The following is a 22,525-nucleotide window of genomic DNA, read 5'->3' as shown; positions in this document are numbered from 1 at the left end:
AACGAATGAACAGCGAAATGACGGCTAAGAATATTTACAGCGCGAATGTTGATGGATGCAGAAATAGAGGAAGACGGAGAAAGACATGGCATGACCAAATCCAACAAACGCTTAAAGATGGACATGTCAAAAGTCGGAATAATCGGCGCGCGTGCATGAGAAGATGTATGAATGTAGAGGAAGCGAGATCTGTATGCAAAGATAGAGTGTTGTGGTGTTCTTTCCTCTCTGCCTACCCTTACGGGGAAACGGCGTGATGGTTTGTTTGTTTTTTTTATATCGGTTTTTTTTTTAAACATGAATCTTATACCCAAGATTTATAAAAAAATAAATAAACCTAAAAATCATACAAAATTTATATATTTAAAAAACTAAACTAAACCATATACAGCATATTCACTAGAAAGTTTAAATAATAAAACATTCTACAGTAATACAACAAGAAAATCATATGTACTGTTCCACACAGCTAGGCAAAGTGAACAAAAAACTGTATATAAATATATATTTATATATATATTATGAAATGCATAAAAAAATAAATATAATTACCATTCACCATCTTTGAAAAAGTTCAAAAGGTTTGTTCTATAGGAACAATACCCTACACTAAATATATCAGATACATGGGAATAACTATTGCCGAGTTCATGAAGTCTGTTTAATAAGGCATTACAAGTTTACACTGTCCGTGAATTGTTGCTACAAAACGGTGGCACCTGTCTAGTCATTCTTCCAGGCACCCTGAAGTTGATGAGAGATAATAGTTCAGGGCAATCCCATATTGAATTTACAATTTTGAATAAATTTATTAGGTCTATGATTTTTCTTCTATCGTTAAGTTATCGATTTATTTGTGTAATTTGAGAACATTAATGCATTTCATATTTTAATTTAATACGACGCGATGGATTTACGTCAGAGTTAGAATTAAATGACTAGTAAAATTATTTGCTCTGAGAAAAATATTATTTTCAGTGCGCTCAAATGTTAATTAACCTTACAATACCCAATGTAAACGATCTGCTACATACCTCAGACAAAACTTACTCTTTCATACCGATAAGCATAAAACAAACTATGGTTTTCATTCCCCTATGCCAAAAATCTTTTCTTTTCTTTTGATTTCTTTGAAAACAAGTTGCCTTCTTTCAAACGATCACAGAGTCAAATTCAATTATGAACACCTCTCTCCCACAAAGTCTACTTTATACCACTTGTCTTTTTACTTTTCTTTACAATAATTTTCTATGCATAAATATGTCTTAAAAAATGCCCATTGGGCGTTTATGTAAATGAATAAATAAACAAAAAAATAAATATCAATAATCGGTGCATAAAAGTGATTTCAAACATGTTTATCACTCGGCGACTAGTTTATTATATTGCATACACACTAGCCTTTATAATTTTAAAAAATTTATTCGCCACCAGGGTAAAATTTTCATATACAATTTGAAACAAAAAATCAGTTACACGTATTCTGTCAAAAGTGTAGTTTAAAAATAAGTAAAGTTCAAATGGTGATTTCTTTGTTTTTTTTTTTTTTAAAGATTTGAGGTTATGATTGTTTTCGCCACTTTTATTATTGTATAAAAAGATGTTCATAAGAATCCTTATTTCTTGTTTTCCTAACATTTTTTTTAATGTTTTAATGCCCGATGTAGCATATTGTCCACATGAATTAAAATTTGAAATTAAAAATTTATTTTTCATTATTTTTTCCAGTATTTTCATAAAAAACATACATGAAAATATGTTTTAGTTATATTAAGAAAAATTGGGCATTGAGGGGTTAAATACGTCTACGTTGATGTGTTAGTGCATGTCGGTAAACCAACTCAACATATTATACATTTTGTTTTTCTAAGCACGCACATTATAATCATGCATATGAAAATTTATTGTTGAGAACACATAAAGCAAAGGTTATTAAATATGCGAATGGACCGTTTTAAATTTGAATTATTGAAAAAAACAAAGGTTATGCTGCTCATTTGCTCTTCAGAATGTATTCTTTACAAATTTTATTCTCGAAAATTCTGAAATGAAAGATAAACCTATTCCGGCAGGGATGGTCAAGGAAACGTTAGAAGGCGCAGTCTGGAGTCTGGATACTGCGCGAGCGGAGGCGCAGGCGAAGCGCCACACTGGCCGACGTACGTGTGCAGTGTGCACGTGTGATGCGGTGACGTCAGGCCCTCTTCCCGCCCCGCTCCCCGCGCCACCGCTCCCCGCCCTCGCCCGCGGCGGCGCTTCACGAGTGACGAAACTGCTCCTTGCGTAACGCGAGGCGATTTATGCGTGACCCGGTTCCGGACACTGTCGCAACATCCGCGGCGCGGCGCGGGGCGCGGGGGCTGAAAGCGAAAGGTGAGGAGCGCCGAGCGCCGACCTTGAAACCGGGGTGGAGAAAGAAAGGGACGAAAGTGGGAGAAATGCATCGGGAGAGGGGAGCGTCTCCTGCCCCTGCTCCCCCCGCCGCGCCCCCCCCCGCGCAGTCACTTTTACTTTCATGGCGCGGTCCGGCGAAGCGGCGGGCCGCAGTCCGCGCGCGCCCGAGCCCCGAGCCGCGCGCCTCTCGCCTGGGCCGCCCCTTCCCGCGAGTGACGAGTGACGAGTGTCCCCTCACGGATTGCAGTGCAGTGATACTAAACTTGCGAAGCCTCTCCCGACGTGAATACCCAACACCGCCTTTCTGCAAGAGGTGCGTGTCGTACGTCGTACGCGGGACCGCCGAGAAATGTTAACGGACAACATTTGCGAGCATCCCGTGTTTACCATTTGAATACCTTTCAGATAACATCTCTCGCGGCCCTTTCTCATTCACCTCAGGTAGAAACATTGTCAAACACCGTCAGACGACTTGCCCGCGAGAGGGCTGATTGCGCCACGGTTCCCCTCCTTTCTCCTCTTCGCCCCCTCCCCGCGCCGTCCGGCAACGCGGTGCCCTTTCGAGTTGAGATTTTGAAGCCGAAGTTGAGCAACCTGCCTATCCTCGACTGCGCGCGGTTCGCGAGGCGGCTGCGGCTCGGCCGTGTCCTAATGAGAGCGGCCACATTGTGATATGGTTTGCGGCAACTGGTGAATGTTACTCGAACCGGTACTTTTACATTCGTCGAAGCTTTTGTAATTTGCCTTGCTGAGGTGGGAACGCGAGCGAGATTATTCTCACCGTTTTCGCAAAACAGAGATAGGAAACGTGTTGAGAACGATCGCTGTTACCTCACAGACAATGCGTGTTACAATGAACAGCGCGAGAAGAATACACTGACGCGAAAACTTATCAACTGTACATAAATAAACAACTTATCCTTTAGAGTATATCAGCGTGGGCCTGGCCGCAGTTGGATGTTAGCAAAACGCTAAACACATAAACAGCTGTTGCAAATTGCGATCGGAAGGATAACCAGTCGCGCAGAAATATTCGGTACTGTTTTCTAATCAGCGTTCAAAGGAAATGCCACGGTTTCTAAAGTTAATGCAACCGAAGTAGCGCTTTGTGCAAGGCGCCTTCGAAACAATAAATTGTGCAAAATTGTGGAATTGCTCGATGCAAAAAATATGTTACAACCTGCCGCCGACCTCATTAAAGCATTGCCGTGTGTATTCAATTCACTTTCAGTTCAATATTACTCAGTGGTGGGGGTGGTCGTATTGCATTGGGTAAAGCGGCAAGAGACTTGCTGCCATTCGCTCACTCGACCAAACGAACACTTCTAAATGCATTACTTTATCACTTAGCCATCAATCTATTTCAATATCCTTCAACTTAAAACGCACCATTTCTTTTGCACACCAAACTTAGTCATTGTTTTTCTATCTGTGTTCAACAATTACATACACAATATCATACTCTCCGAGATTCAAGGTCACCTACTTTTCCGCTCAACTGCAATAGTAATATTATTTTAATTGCTTTATATTTTATTAATGGGTTACCTACAGCTTACCATAATTGCTTCACTGACTCTGTAGACACATCGGTAATATTTAATCGACTTCCTTATTATTTTATGAAACCCGTTGCCTCAGATTCGTACGATTTAAATATCAATCGATTTACAGTCTAAATAGCCGATAGCAAACAAATAAAAAAATATTGAAAACGTGAATTCTTTTTTTCTGATTTTTAAAACTCAATTTAGGATTGTATTGAAATTCACAGTACATTTACTATTTTCTGTGTCCAGGTGGTTGAAGAGTACAATTCTATGTGGGAAATAGAACCAGAACTTGGGACGAGTGTTTTCGACTCGATGGCTGCTCTCGATTAAAAATCCTGAATACAGTAATCGAGTGGAGATACATCCGCCTCGTTGTGCAGTGGTTGAGAATTTGCCTACCATTTTTGAGGTCCTGGGTTCAATTCCTGGCAGGCTGGACCCGAAATATTGATTTCATTGAAGTGCAATACTTCATTGTTCCTGGACTCGCACCTGAAACGTGAGACTGATCAACAATGCGGTTCTCTTCGCACCACTGGGTGCGGAAGAAGGAATGATGATGACGATGATCTCATAAAAATCATTTACGGTTCACTTCATTCCAAAGATATACATATTGTTAAAACCGTAGTTTTTTTTAGTTGGTACATACTATTCAAAATTCTGTGGAATGGATTTTTAACGATTTTGATTATGAATTATGAATTCTTTTTTATTTATTTATTTAGGTTAAATGCTATGCACCCAGAGCTATTATTGGTATAATACGGTGATATTATTACTAAGAAAAAACCTAACACAGCACCAATTACGTACACAACACAATATATCATAATACAATTTCTGAACAGGACAACAAAATATAACGAGAATATGTTTAACACGTGACTCCATTTGTGTTGGTATCTCCATAGTTTTAGCATAAATAAATAAAAAAACAGTACATTCAGTAAAAAAATGGAACACTAAAGGTTGAAATTGCCAAAAAAGAGTCTGGCTCTTGTGTTTGGCAAGTTTACAAAATGACATAAAAAAGAAACAAAAAATGCTAAACAAAATGATAAAATAAATAAAAAATTAAACAATTTTAAAAATTAAAAAAATATAACACTATTTTTAAAAATAAAAACACAAAGTTTATAAATTTATAAACACAGGCACATATTAAACATACATCTTTAATTTCAAAATACAGTTAATTTGAATTATGTCAAGAAGCTTTTCTTTAATTTATCCTTAAATTTTCCGTAATTTATTTCTTGACGTAGATTTTGTTGTAAATTATTATTTTGAATAAGAAGTATGGTTTATTATCCTTTGATAAACACGATTGAACCTTATAAACATAAATAAATATGGCGGTTCGTACTAGGAGTAAATTTAATGCTATCGCCTCGTTTATGTCTATTACCAAAGTTAAAACATAACCAGTTTATTGTAATTTTGCAAGTGGATAAAAATAAAACTTACTATTCTGGTTTTAATACCCAAAGCTATGTGTATTTCTGGTTTACCACAGTAATTATTATTCATGATCGTTCTTTTATTACACTTCAGATTATTTCAAACAATTATGTCCATTCTATATTAATTACGTAATTAATATTCATAGCATTATGTGTGAAATAATGATGTCTTGTTATAAATTCAAATGACGAATTCTAAACTTTTTAATAACAAGGTAAATGTTACATATTAAATGAGCATGTATCTAAGTTAAAACTTTTCATTATGGACAAACTCAAAATATTGTTGATAAATTACCTGGTCCACGAAGAAGTATAGAAATTGAAAAAAATAATATTTTCAGGCGTTGCCTAGTATGTAGGTGAAATAATTCAATTAGATGAATCTCACCCGCATAAATAAAGGTTTCAGCTCCATAACTTCACAACCATCAACAGATGAAAGAATTGAAGGAATATAGATGTTCAAATATAGGCAGAATGGTGAATGTTACACAGTGTGTAAAGTGGCCACTTAAACCAGCCATTGACAGGTCATTCGCCCTGTAGATGCCTGGACTTATGTATTACCTTCTCTTAAATGTTATTTATCTCTGTTGTAATATGTTAATATAAACAGCTCCCCGGGGAGTTGAATCCAGTCCTTGTCTACAAAAAATTGGACAAACTCAAAATATTGTTAATTAATATAAGTTTATAATTTATTGTCACATAGAAGGTTACATTGTATCATTCAGTAACTATTGTCATCAATTAAATTTCCGTGTATGCTTTTAATTACTCAATTAATTAATATGAAATAACTAACTTAAATATTTGATTGTCAGATCATGGACTTTTTTGACATGTTTTTTGAAGCAATATAAGTCATTTAAAGATCACCCAAATTACTCTTCATCATCATCGTTTCGTTTCCGCAACTGGTGAAGAATAGGGTACTGTATTAGTACACCAACCCCAGCGTATTTTAATTTTTGGTACACGAAGGTATGATGATCATCTTGTGCCTTAGGTTCTAGCCCAAGGACCATAATAATATATTCCAGTGTAAAAAAAAAAACATTTTAAATAAATTGAACACGAGAACTGCATGGTAGGCAATTGCATTAACTATTAGACCAATAGGTGAACGAAATTAAACTTTCAACAATCAAAACATTGTTTATGAGCGACCGCTTGCGAAATAATATCAAACAAATATCTAAAGCAAATACCACATCTTCATCAAAACTGAAATAAAATTACTGTTATCATTTATTATTCTCCTATAACCTAAGAATACCAAAAAATAACCCTGCAGGTTATTTAATTTTTAATATCCGACAAGCTTAATATTAACTACACAATTTTACATTTCTTTGGATCAGAATCCATTAAATAAAAATGAAAAAATATATTTTTTTTAAATTATCGAAATATGTTGCAATTATCGGTCTAGGTAATACAGTGTTCCATGCAATAAATTATGAAAGTTTAATAGCGGATGTGCGGATACAGTTATACAGATTAAGGTTGTTTTTCAAAACAGTGTTGATTTGATTTTTAAAAAACGCTAACCACAAATGTATAATTTAAAACAAATAAAACTAGTACAAATCTTCTACATTTTTTTTAGCAGTTAAAAAATTGCATAGTGTATCTGTGATAAATCTATTTTTTCTTTTGAAAGGGAAACTCATTTTTTTACCGGCACAACAATTGCATTTGTTATCCGAGACAATGGATCGTCCTCAATATAAACCTGACAAAGGGAACGGAGAATCAAAATGTTCTTTGCATGAAAGGCATATTATGCTCTTCGATATTATATCGATGTCTTTGAACAAAAATATAGTATCTCCATGATGAACATGAACCAAATTTAAAAAAAAAAACGTCTTTATAATTTATTTTATTTTTAATTGCCTCGTGTTTAAAACGTTTTGATAACAAATCCTGTGATGGTTTCCATAGTGTTGATTTAGTAAATGTTATTTTGCATTAAATGTAAAGTGTCCTTGAAGTTAAATATTAAAAAATGGCGCTAAGGATGTAATCGATAATCACAAATCTAAGCTTTTATAAAACGTAATTATTACAAACGTGAGCAAATATGTATTCTAGATATTAAACGATTTGGTGCGGAAAGAGAATGATGATGACTTTATTGTAAAAAATCACTTGATGCATTTGTTCTAATAACTTAAAAAATAATTTAATTATATTTTAAACGAATTTGGGTGATTTTTTTAAAGTCTGGCCGACCACATAACCCAACATATCCATTTTGCAGAAAACAGCCAGATCTAATATTGAATAAAACCTCATGCAAACTCTAAATGTATGAGGTGACATTCATTTTTATGATATACTGATTTCATGAACCTTTTAGAAGGTTCCTCTTTCGGCCGGACTGTTTTAAGCAGAGTACAAAATATATAAAACACCAATACCTATCTTATTTTTTCAAAATTGTGGACTTTTTCTGCATAACTACGAATTGATATCATGAAACTTTCAGTAGGTTTCTCTTTCGGCCGGACTGTTTTAAGCAGAATACATAATATGAAAACACCAATACCTTTCTTATTTTTTCAAAATCGTGGAATTTTTCTGCATAGGTACGTTCAATAAAGATTGTCAACTTTAAAAATCACTACTGAAAACTAGCCTCAGTTTGGACGAACTAAAATTTGTAAAAATAAATAATATGAAGATAAAAATAATAAATGGAGAAACAGCTTTCTTTTCGCAACTCAGAAATAGGTAAGAATCTAATAACTAAGAAAAAATGAAGCAGTTTACGGCATTCCTGTATTTTTCGCAATGATTGTGCATATTATACACCTAAGCAAATAATTGCATTTATAGTACCCATGACGTTATTTAATTTGGTATTTGAAAATGGATGGATAAATGTAAATAGAGTTCGCGCATTTCGTCTTGTAGTTATTTGGACTTACAATATTAATGTTTTTGCCCACCGCCATGATAGGCACTAGGCAGTAAGCGGTAGGCAGTAGGCAGCAGGCAGCAGGCACGCACACTGTTACCACGAACATAGACAGTATTATGCACTTGTGTGATTTTTTTCCTCGTGGATGAATAAAGTCTGACAATAGAGACGTGATGTCATGTTCTCTCAACCGTGCATACAATTTTAGCGCTAGCCAATTATTATTATTCCACACTCCTTCTCCGAGTACATACACGGCACATCAACTATCTCAATTAGCGTTTAGGCTACGGACTATGGATGATTTTCTTTCAAATCTAAATGTCATTCATTAAACTAGATGCATGGATGAATGCGTCTATACTATTTTTCACATTTACAGCGTACATTCATCCAAAAGTGAATCTTGAACTTTTTTGTCCAGATTTTGGCTTGGATTTAAAAATTCGAGCGCTTGAAATTATTATTAATTTTAATTGTGTTGTTTGGCGTTCTTCAAGGAAGCATTTTTGAACCTGTACTGTTCAATTTCAATTAAAATAGTATTTCTATATAATTTATCTGTAAAGATTAATATCGCGAGTTTTACCAATGCATTGTCTCAATAATTACTAAGTAATTATAATAATAAAAATACGTTTATAGTTTTATTCCACTTTGTTTTATAAATTTTATACCAGTGACCGGGTTTCATCGTGACCGACATCTATTAACAACATTTATTATTATAATTCAAATGCCGTTTTACCAAGAAATGTCAGTAGAAAAACTCAATATATTATTAAGTACGTAATAAGGGTCGATGAAATACTTTCGAGTAAAAGAAATATTTTTTTTAATTTACTACTTATAAGTAGCATAAAAATATTTTTAAATTTATAATTTAGAATTCCCCCGAAAACGGTCATTGCATTGGCCACGCCCGTAATACGTCACGATTCATGTTAATTTTTAACTTTGTTTGTAAGCGTTTAATTTTTTATAGAACATCGCTACGAATCTTGACGTCACAATTATCAGTGCCAAACATGTCGTGTTTTTCTAGGGACATATTTTTTTATCATTTCTTATATAAAGATATGCATGAAAACATCTCTCCTTAATATCTTTATTGATTTTGAAAATAAAAGTAATTTTTCTAAATCCATTTCATATATTTTTATCGGTATTTGTAATAATATGTGATATGTCCCTATTATAATAATTTTTTTTTTTAAGGAAAATAAATATTTGCGTTTTTATGATTTACCCAAATATTTCATTTTGAGGGCCATTTTCAATGAGTTGTAAATAACTCACTATTAGAAAATAGAATCGAGTTGTAGTAGAGAGAGATTCGAACCACGGACCTTTGGTCCGTGAGTTCAAGACACTAGCCACAGGACCATAACCCGATTCCTAATAGATATAAAAATTGAGGCTTAGTTAAAGTGTTACGAATAGTGATGACAATCAAGCATTTACATGTGTATATTATCTTATATATGAAACGTAAAACTTTTTAGCTTGTGAATAATTTTACAACTGTTCGATCTTTCTTTTATGTCCTTAAATTCAAACACGCATAAATTAATGTAAAATTGCGACGCAATAACGGATACTTTGCAGTCTCGTAAAAATTACAAGATATAAAAAAGTATAGTCTCTTAAACGATTTGACGATTTCACACGTGCGATACTATATATATATATATATATATATATATATATATATATATGTTTTTTGTATGTAGTTTTACAGTTTCCCGCAAAAATTAAAACGCACGCTTTTGTTCCACTCGCCCGCGCAATTAATACGCACATACGAAATAAAGTAGATACCGTCCTTGACAGGAGTTCTGGATAAGCGGCTGACACATATACCATCGAGCTATGAGCCATTAATATGTCATGCTATACGCATGCTTGAATTTCTCCCATATGCTATGAGCTATGACTAACACTGGCATCCATTACAATGCTGTATCGACTATATCCCATATCCGTCGCACGCTTGACTGGACCGCGCACCGCGAACCTAGGCGCGATACTGGACCGATTATTTGAGATTATGTTCCTTTGTGCTCTTACTCCAAATTACGAACGTTGTATTTGAAATTCAAATCGAAAGCGACTCATATAAGAATAATAATTAACAAAAAACTAAAATAATGTACTCGTACCTACCTATTTTCCAACCATAATTATCTGCATTCTTGAAAGTCTTACCCACAAACTTAAAATAATACATAAATTTTAAGTTTGCTAAATCAAACTGGAATAATGATTTCTGTTAAATATAAATGATCATAAGTCATCCTATGTACAGAATATCCTAGTAAAAATGACACATATTATAATCCTGAATATAAAATGTTATATTAAAACCTTGTTGTAGGTGAAACGAGATAAATTTTCCTCATTATTTAGTGAAACAACTTTTATAATTATTAAATCAAACAGATCATTAATTTGTATTTACTTTATTATAAAAATGTAAAAATACTTTTAAGTGCTGTTTTAATGCATGGTAATTTTATTAAGATAACAATTGACATTTAACAACGCGCTGTTTTTATGTAACAATGTATCAAGGGCATATAAACTCTCTATTTTTTTATTTGACTGAAACCATATAGTACGTTTGTTTTTATTTACTTTTTAAAGTTTATTTGACTACTTTGACTACTTCGTTGATATTTTTTAGATGCCGTATTTATTACATGAAAACTTATCGACGTACCTTTTCAATATAATAACAAATAATTAAGTGCATAACTTATACTAAATGTGCCTATTTGAAATAAAAACCGCCGCAGTACATTAACGAATAATTTATCTTTTCATCAGTTCATTTTAAATGATAAATAAAATTTGTTTTTAGCTTAAATGTGTTCGTAAAATGCGAGTGGAACAGCGCGTAAAAAATAAACCCTTTAGCCGAACGTCGAAAAATAGTGTAATCCGCTGTATCTATATAGGTCTTTAGACAAACAAAGTGTTTCTTCACTAAATAGAGCCCATTTCCCGGAGGGAACTAATAAACTAATAAACACATTGTGCAAGGCGAAATCTCGGCCAGACGCGGTGCTATAGAAATATAGAAAACAGAAACAAAAAAAGGTCGGCCAGGATTGCTGTATAATGGTAACCTATATATTTGGTCCAGTCGCGACTAGATTTCATGCGGAGAGAACGTAAAGTCCTCATATCAGCGAGTCGAAGAAAAACAGTACGGTCGGAACTTCTAGCTAGTTCGGTCTCATAGTTCCATACAAACCGCAGCGCACGAATCGTGTCGAAATATTAACTTTCGTACAGTCGTCGAGTGGCGAAACTTGACTGACTGAATACGAGTTACCAGGTGGCCGGAATTTCGAATTTCGAAGCGTAAACATTGAATTTATATTCCAATTTTAGTAATAAAGGCATCGGATCCCACCCGATCGAACAAATTTATTTCATTTATTTTCCTGGCATGACATTTCCACGAAACTTTTACTTCACGTCTGTAACGTATAATTTGTTTTCAGTTAACAGTCTGGTTCGGAGACAGCATGTGCCTTAAAAATATATTATTTTGCCTTCGAATCATCGTAAGACAACGCGGATCGAATTGGATATTAAATTTCAATAAAATCAAAGTTTAATCAATTCGTTGTTTTTAAAACTGTGTTAATCGAGTGTTGCATTGATTCCCTGGATTACTATTGAGACTTTTGTGAAGTGGGAGTTGTATTACTTTGTAGTGAACAAGTGAAAACAGAAATTTGTGATTTCAGTGCTGAAAAGTGGTTTCGAACGAAGTGAGCTAAGAAATCAAAGGAATAATACCAGTATTTTCATTATTTGTGAAATGATAATGGTGTAACCTCTTTATTGTTGGATTTAATCTGGATTTCATACAAAACTGTAAGTATTTCAATATTTTTATTTTTAAACTTTGAATATGCATCGTCGGTTGTCAAATTGAAAACAGTAACATTGAGAAAAGAAAGCGTACGCTTTTTTCAGGAATTAAACAGTGATAGCATTGAAAATTTATAATGCATTTACAAATCGACATCCCGAAGGCAAACATTTCGTTGATACATTATTTTACATCTTACTGCTTACTTTTTTTATACGCCTCTATTCGTTCGCGAGTGATTACTGACGCAAAAAATGTAATAAAGTAACAGTAGTAGGTACGTAGGTAGAATAAAAAAAAAATATTTTAAATAGTATCAGACATGGAAAGATTTAATGAAAAAAGTGAAATTAAAAGAGCCAATTAGTTTTTTTATATCACAAGAGAACATAATTCATTGTTAGCTAATATTCAGGTTATCGTTCGAATTTAAACCTTAAATTTAAATTACCTGTTTTATATTTTGCAAGCATTTGCGAACATAAAAATCTAACCGAGTTAATAAATAACCAACAATGTATAAATTTGGCAACAGTCACTAACTTTCACTATTCTACTGAATAAAATAGAGAATAACAAAAATATATTTTTAAAAAAGGTAAAACTATGATATTGAAGAGATTAAACGTAGACTAGTTTTTACAAAATAAAAATATTAGCATATAAAAAATATTTGTATAATTATTATATTCAAGATTATTTTTATAAACTCTTTTTCTCACTTATTATTTATTTTTCGGCACTTATAAGCAACAACTTTCATAGTCGTTAGAGAATACTATTCTGCACCCTATAGACAGATCAAAACCCTAAAATATATTTATATACTATAGTAAAAAGCTATATATAGTTCTATATCTTCCTAATGTTTGTATAGAACTATTAGGGCCAATAATTATAAATAGATGTCGGTGTACTAGTGAATTTATGTATCTTTTATAAAATGTTTTTATCGATGTTTTTTAATAGTTTTTTCTTGATTATATATAGTACGAGTAACTTATTAGAAATTCTCTCAAAAAATGCAAGGAAAATAACAATATTATGTAAGTACTATGTAGTTTTTTATTTATTTGTTATGGATAACTTATATAGCGCCATTTTCGTAATAATATACCTCAAGGGCGCTTTACATGGTGATTCTATTGTTAAGTTAATTTAATTGAAGCTTTTAAATTTGTAATTTATTAAAATAATTTATTTTGTTGTCACGTGCTACGGATTTATTCAAATTATTTTTTGAGTTATAAGGTATTTGTTAGTTTTCATGAGTGAGATAATACTTAATTGAAATGTTGCTATATGAATGCTTGAATTTGGATATTTTTCATACATAGTTTGAATAAAATACTAGAAAATAGAAAAATTAATTGATAAAGATAAAATGTTTACTTGTACTATCGAAATTCGCAGAAATGGTTCAGTGCTTTAAGACAAGAGTCAAAATGTTATGTAGGTCTGAGTGCGAGAAACTATTATCTGTGTTTTTAAATATTTGAAAAAAAAACAATCATAATTCTACTTTTCATTTTCAAAATTGGTAATGTTGATTTTTTAATTATTATCATCCCCTTATCAGGTAGGGTTGTTTTAATTTGCTAATTTGGCAATACATAAATGTAAGATCTTAAGGTTCGGGTCTAGGGGCACTCCGATTGTAGCGTATCTAGATATTTTTTGCTATATGGAAGGTAAGGTAAACAGTCTTACGCTTCGTAAAATAAACTTTTAAATTAATAGTTCATGCCTATCATGTTTGAAATTACTCCACCTGTGACGTTACAAGTTCTTTTACGTGAGTTTTGCTGATTAGTGAGTTAGCTTCCTGAAAACCGGAAATCTAGCACAACACTACCATCGGTTGATTTTTTAAGAACTTGTGACGTAGTTCAAAGTAGTTCATTTTATTTATTTTTTTCGTACGTTTCTTACGTTTTCGAAAAACTTCGCTTTACAGTAAAACTCTCTTATTTTTACCGCGGGTAAGAAATTTTTTTTTTTATCCAATTTCTCGTAGCACTGAACTTTTTCATTGGGCAAAGCGAATTTAATCTTAAAAAAATAATTACGAGTTTATTATTTTTATTAACAAAGAACCTACCTAAATAAAAATACTGATTTAAAAGATGTTCCATAGTGATCGCAAATACGATAAATAACCATGGTGAGAAATTGCTTTCACGTCGCTTATGAGCACGTCGATAGTTATTTGTGATTGAGCTACAGAGCCTGCTTGTATAATCATGAGAGTAAAAAGCTGGATGTATTTATGATCGTGCAATAATTTATTTATACTATCGCGTACACATTTTTTACTCATTCGTGTATTTTATTAATTTTTTAAGCTCGCCGAATGGTAATGTACATAGCGGGAAATCGACCTTTGTATTATTTACGCTTTTTTTCTTTTTTAGTATTAAATGATATGAAAATTGGGGAACAATAAAAGAAAAATGTTTATTTGTGTTATTTTCATGATTTCAAAAAATATGTAGCAAATAGCTCAAATATACTCGAGTTATCGAAATAAAATTGATATATGGGAGATTCAACTCACCCTCTTCGATCCAGCTAGGTTAAATCGTCAAATTAATGCAAACATGGGATTTTTACTTTAGTTTTACGGCTCCCCTCTTAATACTAGATAAAGTACTTTTTTTTACTCAATTATCAAAATACTTGTTATGTTTTTATGAAAGTTGCCATTAGCTAGTGATATCTCTGTACTATTTGGCACCCATAGACAAAAGATAAGGGGTATTATTTCGAAATACTCGGTCTAGTATAACGCAATAGTAGTCATCACTATTTGGAACATACACCAAGTACCTTGGGATATGGAGTAACATTACCAAGTGATAGCGTTATGCATTGAGGACTCGTGGAGTAATTTTTTTAATTTATTGTTTGATTGCTTTTCAATTATTATGTATTGGGTGTTAATTTGTTGGTTAAAGAAAGCAAGAGGACACAAAAAAATTAAATAAATTAGTCAATAATTTCACATATTTTTTCTGTATATTCTGTTTATTATTTAGTATGTTAGCATGTAATTCATTTTTATTTTTTGTAAATGCCTTTTGGGCGTTAATGAACAAAATAAATAAATAAATAAATAATTTATTGTACTTCATTATTTTTAGTAATTTAAAGCATCTTTGCTGTTCACTGCGCAAATATCGCTAGCAGTTTCATTCCCTCAATTGAATGTGAACAGAAGGTGTCGAAAAGGATAACTTTTGTCTACTTGATACTCCATTTTGAAGACTTGTTAAAAAAAATACGTATATTGAACGTAAAAGCAAACACAGTATCTTAAAGAGCGGAAATCTTTCTTTCAAACGGCGAACCTTTGCCATTTTGTTTCACTTTGGATGCTCATTTTTTAATTTGGAAAAAATGTACCCAACTTATATCAACACCTATAACTTATGTTGTGTATATTTAAAATGGTTACTTTAATAATTTAATACAGAGATTAAAAAAAAATTATGATAGTCAAGACGTTTCTCTTAACTCCGTATATTTTTTCATACACTGTGAATCGTTTCATATACGATATTTGTTTATTTTATATTTATGTAAGTTAAATCGTGGGTATGCAAGGAAAACCGGTTAACGGCGTTTTTGGCATATTTGAGTTATGAATACCATTAACTTCAAATTTTTATCCTCTATCTACGGGTATAATCGGTTAAATGGTATTACTGCCATTAACTCAGTTTCAGACAATTGCAGAGCGAGTAAATACAAATATATATAGCATTTATTCTCAAATCATTACAAAGAAAATCACTTAAATGATTTTAAGTGATTATTTTTCAACTGAAGTTTATGTTTTTAATAATGAATATACAAGAAAAAACGGTTAAGTGTCTTTGTCTGGTTTTCGTTACTAAAACAATATCACATCCAAAGTTTTTATTGAAGTTATACAAAACAGGGGTCATTCCCGAAGAATTCCATCATTGGTAAAAGAGTCTTTCCACTTTCGCTAATGTGCTAGATGCTTTATCTGAAGATGAAGACAGTGTAGAATTTGATAGAACTCAAATTCAGTTAGACAATGTCGCCGGCTAACTCAACCAGCACAAATTTTTTCACAAGGAAAATCAGCTAAAGGCGGATTTTATTTTTCTTATTTTACTTAATTATTTTTTTTCTCAAAATTATGTTGCTTTTTATTTCATATAAATTCTGTAATGTATAAAAATATGTTTCATGTACAATAAACAATAAGTATTTAAAAAAACAAAACTTGATTTTTAATGAACAACCAAACTTTAAAATTCAATTTACACAAAACTTGCTTTTTGCAGTTAGCCGGTTTTCCTTGTATACTCACGATATAACAGTTTTTATGTCACTCTCTCGCAGATGTCTTCCTAATACTGTGCGAAAAAGACAACTGCACGTCGGACTTAACTGAAAACGATAAAACCGGTGTCTCGTATTTCCAATTTTCGCACCACTTGAAACTTGAAAACTTGAATGATTTTTCTTCTTTTTTAAGAAATAGTATCATGGTATTTTTTTGCTGCGTCGGCACTTTATTCGTTTTTCAAAAATATGTATCATATTTGTATGCCGTGCGGCTGAAAGCGGCAGATAAAACTTAGGGCATTTGAGGACTTTTGGATTGGTCTAGCTCACATAAAAAAACAATTTATTTAAAAATCAAAACATCAGGGACACGCAAATTGTAAATATCTATAGGAAGTACAAAAATCATTGCTTTAGTATCCCAATCCAGGGAGAAAATACGGAAATACGATTGTACAAAGTTAAATCATTTTTAACGTTTTTACGTCTCTAATGGAGTAAGATGGTCGTGTTTAGAAAGGAAACTCATTTCACAATTTATATTACAGTTTTTTTTTGTAATATTTAAATTTCTTTTTTTTAAAACTTAATATAGGGTCAAAGTACTAATGAATGACCGTTTAAGGTTCAGCTTGTAGTGAAATCCACATTAAAGGTATAAATTTCATTATTTAAGCGTAAAAAATAAAAGAAAACAATAAAAAACTCATTCATTTTTCTAAGTACATTTACTTTTTATTGAACTACGAGTATTACAATTAGAATTAATATTACTCTAAAAAAATAGCAGAATCACCAGTGAATGACCACTTCTATCTTTGTAAAAATAAAACTCAGATTTAGTTACATCATTACATTATAAAACACCCTAACACATTTGAATTTGTATATTTTCAAATAATTGCATAAGAAATAGCATCAAATAAAACACTTACCACACCTTTCCTTATAAAAAAACATCATCAATCTCCGAACAATAACGGGAAGACGCACTATTACCTTTTGACAACTCACAGTTCAAAACTGATAAATTTGTTTCTCACCAAAAGATGTGTCCGCCTACTGTTTTTGTCATAGTTTATAGTGTTAAATGTTTTTGACTGGACAAATGTAGCAATTCTTATTTTATTGTGTTTTATTTACCAATGGTCATTTACTGGGGGGTGATCATTTACTGGTGCTTTGACCCTAAAAGTATTATTACAAATATCTATAGATGCAGCATGTAAGTTAGAATACAGTGTGTTTCATATTATGATTCTTAAGTTGAACGTTGTTTCCAGGAATTTAGTAAAACAAAAATTGTTGTAAAATTTTTAAATATCTTCTTATGTATTTACAATAAAGTTTTTTAAGTTATAATCTAATGTAATTGTAATAATTTATTGTATTTTTTATTCATTTTTGAAATATTTATGTAATGGCAGGCAAACGCTCTAACTACACACCATGCAGTCGAGTAATGTGCAATCGATTTCCTTTTGCAGGATTTTTACATGAGAGTAGCCACAAATTAAATAAAAATATTAAACATCAATCCATCCTAATTTTACCGTGTCGTGTGTATTTGGCCGATATGAGTGAAATGGGCCTATGGATTCTTTAGTTTGGGGGGCTGGGTCACATGCGCATTACATCCCCTCGTAATGATTTAAAGAATTTATTTTTTATTGTCGGATATGAAAATCAAATAAATAAGAAGGCGCTTTTTCTGTCGAGAATTCGTCACGTTAGACCTACGTTTGTTAATTTATAATTGCTTCAAATACGGCCACACTGATGATTAATTGTCAAATACAAACACGCGAAACCAAAAACGATGATTTTCATTGCGAATATTTTTGCGACTTTCATTCTTCAGCACTCCCCAAAAATTGACCGAACCATATTTGTTTTTCCTCGTTTTCAAAACGTAGTGTATATCATGCAAAGCATAAAAATCATCAAGCGGAAATCTTCTCTACCCCCGCGAAAAGATTCATAATATCACCCAACATATAATATGCGTAACAGTAAAATACTACTTTTTTTTACAGTTTTAAATTAATAAGGGTCTTTAAAATAGTGTCAAGTAAAAAAAAATATTTGTACTTATTAGCAAAATATTTTTACATTTACAATTTCAAATTCTCGCGAAAACGGTTCATCGCATTGCCCCTAATACGTCATGATTCGGTTAAATTTCAAACTTCGTTTGTAACCGTTTAAATTCATCGTCACAAATCATGACGTTACAATTGTCAAAGCCAAACACGTCACGTTTTTGTCAAAACATATTTTTTAACATGTGTATGAGAACATTTCTCCACAATATCCATATTGATTTTGAAAATAAACGAATTTTCCTACATTTTTATTTCACGTGTTTTTATCGATATTCGTAGTATGTGATATTTCTCTATTTCATACACTCTTAGCTCGTTTTTTGTAACTGTGGTGTCTGCTATGCATTCGTTATGGTGGCACAAAAGCTTCAAAGATTTTAATTCTGCTGCCGATCTTCATGTTTGGGTTTATTTATTTGTTTTTTATTTTATTTATTTACAATTTTAAAAAACCCGTTAGGGTTACATTAGAAATTTAATATTGTCTAGTCATTTTATGTCTCGTCTAGTCTAGTTAGTTCAGTCATCATGTGCTTTTTCAGATTGATTTTAAATTTGTCTCCATTAAAAGTTTTCAAGTAGTAAGGTAGGTCGTTGTAGTGTTTAAGTCCATTATGCAGTATTTTTGACTGTCCTGTGTTTGTCTTTGCTTTTTCAATATGATAGTGTTTTTGTTGTCTGGTGTTATATTTATGTATGTCAGCATTTTTGACTAATATTATGTCGTCGTCTTGTATGTTTCCCAGTGTTATTTTGCGCACAATTTTTAAGGTCTCAATTTTAGTCAAGTAGTTTATGTCAAACTGGTGTGTTTTTTTGTACAGTTCAGTCGTAGAGGTCAGGTAGGGTAGGTTGTATGTTAGTTTAAGAATTTTATTTTGTTGTCTTTGTATTCTTGTTATGTCTGTCTTCTTTATATATGTGTTTGCTTCTTGTGATTATTGTACAACAGTTTTAGCGATACCACCACTGGTATAAAATCGTCAGCTGTGTTATTTTATCGTGCCGTATTTGTATCAATTTCATATCCATCTGTTTGCGGGAAACGGTCTCCATTCATCGGTTTCTTATCGACCTCATATCGTGAAAAGTTATGCTGCTGACATCGGGTGTGAACTACGAATAGGCCAATCTTATCATAGACCGCTTTAGTTACATACACATTACACTCGAGTGTTCCCGTGACAGTTATAACCTATAACACGTGTTGAAATGGTGCGGAGTTATCTGATGAAGCAATTTTAAAATAATATCGATTGAAGATGTGCTTGATAGGATGCATCGCAAAGGTAACTGAATCATACAGCTAATTAACGACTAATAAAACTAATTGCTTTCTAAAATAATGCAAATTACACCGTATTGTAACCTCGAGGGCTTTTTTATAAAGACATATAAAAATATTATACTGCGTTTCCATTGTAGTTCCAAATCTTTACCTATGTAGTAGGGCTTTGAACCAAGTTAAACAGGCACGGAAGATAAAATTAAAATACATTTAAATCAGTAATAACACTAATATATAAAATTACCTCCAAAGCATTGAGCATGTTAGGTTTCATAATTCGAATGAGTAAACACTTTGATAATCCAAAGGCCCTTATTTCATTATATTATACATTTGTCAGAAGCCATTTGGAATACGCCTCTCCGATATGGAATCCCCAGTATGCCATATATATAAGTAGAATAGAAAATATTCAAAACAAATTTATAAAGTACCTTAAATACAAAACCGGTATTTCTTATGTATCTACTCTCACTGCCTCCACCTTCCATGGAATCATTTCTCTACAATACCGCAGAGTGTGTGCGGACCAACTACTGCTTTACAAAATTGTGACAGGAATGGTTGACTGTACAGAGCTGCTTGGTTTAATAACAATACATGTGCCAGCCACGATTTGTAGACGGTACCACCTGTTTCATGTACCAATAAGTAAAACATCGTATGTTAAAAATGCTTTTTTTCGTAGGACTTTTTCAATGTACAATACAAAATTTAAAAATATAGATTACACAAACATCACTCTGTCAGATTTAAAATTTACACTAAAAATGTATTATGTAACTTAGTAGACATTATAATAATAAATATGTACATCTCCCCCCCCCCCCTCCTTATCCTCTCTTCAAGCATTTTTGTCCTTATCCCGTCCAATTTACAGTAACTTAATGTTCTTAAAATTAATATTTAAAAAATCTTTGATTATTGAGTACTTGAAAATAACATTTTTATATGTATAAATTGTATGTATTTATTTGATATGTAATATATATTTTCTTTACTAACTTTGTTTACTATGTGGAAATCTGTTATTAGTTCTGAGTTTATACACTATATCTGTTTGTTTACTAAAAATATGTATGTAGAACTGTTGATTTCCCTAATAAAATAAAATAAAATAAATAAAATAAATAAAATAAAATACGTTTATATCAGTAATAACACTTATATAATAATGAATTATTAGTGATTCTGGCTATATGACCAGCCCAGCTCCATTTCTGGTTGGCAGCCCTATGGACCACATCGGTGACCTTTGTTCTCGCTCTAATCTTATCTCTAGATGGACCAAAAAAGTCCTGGAATGGCGACCCAGAACGGGTAGAAGAAGTGGCGGCAGGCCTCAGACAAGGTGGTCTGATGACATAAGACGAGTTGCAGGAAGCGGTTGGATGCGGTTGGGTCAGGATAGGGAAATATGGAGACTAAAAAGGGAGGCCTATGTTCACCATTGGACAACATACGCCTGATGATGATGATGATGATGATAAGGAGGGGAAGTATGGGAGTCTAATCATTTATTTAATATTACTTCAAATAAAAAAAATTGTTTTACACGTTAGTATTGAAAAATGTAATTTTCCTTTATTTTTTCCTTATCATTTTTGAAATAATTCTGTAGCCTCAGGTTATGAAACTTTTTTTTGTTTCTTACTCTTTTAATTATTATTTTTATTAACTATCCAAATGATAAAAATGATCGTTAAAAAATATGACCATCAGAGAAGTTTGGAGAAATTTTGATGGTAAATAATTTTTTTCCTGTTCACCTTTTGAATGGTTTTTTTTTGTTCAAAATATGCTAAAAACTCAATTTAAATATTGTTTAACTCCAGTTAAAAGATTGTTTGTATTTGTAATGATAGTTCACAATTCGAATTCAAACTATTACAAATGCACTTGTTTTCCTTATATTATTGTGTATCGTCTTTGACCAAAAAAAATATGGCTTCCAAACCTAGAAGATAATTTGTGGTTGGATTTAATCTAGTGGTTAATTGCTAGCGTTACTTAGAGCTAGTTTCACAAATCAAGTTAACTTAAAAAAATATATTTGAAGATCCTGTTTGACCTATGAAGATCTATTGTGATGGGTCCTCGTGAATCAGTTCTCGCCCTCCGAGCCCTAGTCTTTAAATTATTATAATTATGGATAACTTATATGGCGCCATTTTCGTAATAGAATACCTCAAAGACTTTATAAAGAAATAAATGTAATTTCAACTTTTTGGATTTATAATTTAAGCAAAACAATATACTTTACCATGACATGCTACGAATTTATTCAAATGATTTAGAAAACAAGTGGGTTTTAAGGTTTTCCGAAACATCACTTCACTTTTACAGTTTAGCACCTCTGCTGGGAGAGCATTCCACGCCGTATGGCCTGCGACCGCAAATGCGCGTTCGCCGAATTTAGTGCGCTGTTTGCGTAGAGGTATGATAACTTTTCCTTTCGATATAGATGTAGATGTAGCTGATCTAAGCGTAAGACGTCTGTCAGCTAGTTTATCTGGAATGAAAAGTTCCCTTAGATATTCTGGAGCAGAGTTGTGCAGTGACTATACATAAG

At 32.3% G+C, this 22,525-nt stretch overlaps 1 protein-coding gene across 1 annotated transcript in view; it reads left to right on the top strand.

Annotated features, from left to right (window-relative positions):
• Positions 1–2,616: 2,616 nt before the first annotated feature.
• Positions 2,617–22,525, top strand: part of ken (zinc finger and BTB domain-containing ken and barbie protein) — a 135,578-nt gene continuing 115,669 nt past the window's right edge. Inside the window, exons 1-2 of the mRNA XM_088241463.1 lie at positions 2,617–2,835; positions 11,861–12,239. The gene's annotated coding sequence lies outside the window, so the exon portion shown is untranslated. The remainder of the gene's footprint in view (positions 2,836–11,860; positions 12,240–22,525) is intronic.

Source organism: Micrasema longulum, unplaced genomic scaffold, assembly GCF_059751315.1.
Source record: "Micrasema longulum isolate JH-2025_06_02 unplaced genomic scaffold, ASM5975131v1 h1tg000015l, whole genome shotgun sequence".
Classification (NCBI taxonomy): Eukaryota; Metazoa; Arthropoda; class Insecta; order Trichoptera; family Brachycentridae; genus Micrasema; species Micrasema longulum.
The sequence above is the reverse complement of the archived record's forward strand: the minus strand, read 5'-3'. Positions and strand labels throughout refer to the sequence as shown.